Source organism: Pseudorasbora parva, chromosome 18 (genome assembly GCF_024679245.1).
Source record: "Pseudorasbora parva isolate DD20220531a chromosome 18, ASM2467924v1, whole genome shotgun sequence".
In the NCBI taxonomy this organism is placed as follows: domain Eukaryota; kingdom Metazoa; phylum Chordata; class Actinopteri; order Cypriniformes; family Gobionidae; genus Pseudorasbora; species Pseudorasbora parva.
Genome location: NC_090189.1, coordinates 41004835 through 41006520, shown reverse-complemented (window position 1 = coordinate 41006520; position 1686 = coordinate 41004835).

Sequence of the window (1686 nt, the reverse complement as noted above, 5' to 3'; positions counted from 1 at the left end):
CTTGGAAGTAAATAATTAGACATTCAGATTAAGCAAAAGTTGGAATTTGTGAATCAATAGCAACAATAGCCTATTAAAGGGTTAGTTCACCCAAAAATGAAAATTATTTCATGAATTACTCACCCTCATGTCGTTGGACACCCGTAAGATCTTCGTTCATCTTCAGAACACAAATGAAGATATTTTTGTTGAAAGCTGAGAAAGGCTTCAGAAAGGCCTCCATTGGCATTCAGTACATTCCCACTCACAAGACCCATAAAGGCACTAAAGACATCGATACAAAGTCCATCTCACTACAGCGGCTGGACAATCATTTTACAATGCAACGAAATTAGTTTTTGTGCGCAAAAAAAATCTAAATAACGACTTTATCCACCAAGTTATTGACGTGAACTTGACGCATGCGCGAGAATATGACGCAGCTCTGCCGTTCAGGACCCGGAAGAGGAGGAGCCGCTATCACCTGAGCTCTCGTCAGAGACCTACACGGAAGACAATAACTTGGCGGATAAGTCATTATTTTGCACACAAAAACTATTCTCGTCGCATTGTAAAATGATTGTACAGCCCCTGTAGTGAGATGGGCTTTGTATCGATGTGTTTAGTGCCTTTATGGGTCTTGTGATGACTGAATGTACTGAATGCCAATGGAGGCCTTTCTGAAGCCTTTCTCAGCTTTCAACAAAAATATCTTCATTTGTGTTCTGAAGATGAACGAAGGTCTTACGGGTGTCCAACGACATGAGGGTGAGTAATTCATGAAATAATTTTCATTTTTGGGTGAACTAACCCTTTAATCAGCACACCATTTAACATAACAAAAGATCGGGCCAGGAGTGACAACCAGAGGAACTTAAATACACACACTGGGTGCGTTTACATGCACGTTCTTACGTCGATTATGTCCAATAAGCCGACAATGATCATGGTCATGTAAACACAGTAACCCGTTTTCTTTTATCGGAGTATGGTCATGAACGGCGTAAGCGTAAACCGGTCGGCTCTGTCATGATACGTCATAAATGAGTCACATACTGTCACCCTGAAGCATATATGTAATGTTGGGGTCACGGGGCGGGGCTCAAGGCAGATAAAGGAAACATGGTTAAAACCTACATGAGGTCTCGTGTCTTCGTTATACATCACAACAAAACATGGTGTCAGAAGTAAAGTACTGAAGAAAATAAAGCAAGGATGGAAGGATTAAGGCCACCTGCAGGACTTGATTTACTGAACGGTAATTTGTCAGAAAACTGGCGGAGATTTCGGCAAAGATTTGAGCTGTATCTAGACGCAACGGGAAGTGCTAGCAAGACAGACAAGGTAAAGTCCTCTCTATTTCTTCATGTAGCCGGAGAAGAGGCGGTTGAAGTGTATAATACCTTCACGTTTGAAGAAGACAATGATAAACAAGATCTGTCGAAAATAATGGGGAAATTTGAAGAGTACTGCAACCCCAAGAAGAACATTACCTATGAGAGATACAAGTTTTTCACGTGTGTGCAAGGTGACATGCCGATTAGCCAATACATCACAGAACTAAAGCTAAAGGCGAAATCGTGCGAGTTTGGACTGTTGCAGGAATCTCTGATAAGAGATCGAGTTGTCTGTGGAATCACGTCAGATGCCATGAGAGAGAGACTTTTAAGAGAAGTTGACATTAGTCTCGAAAAAACTACTCAACTG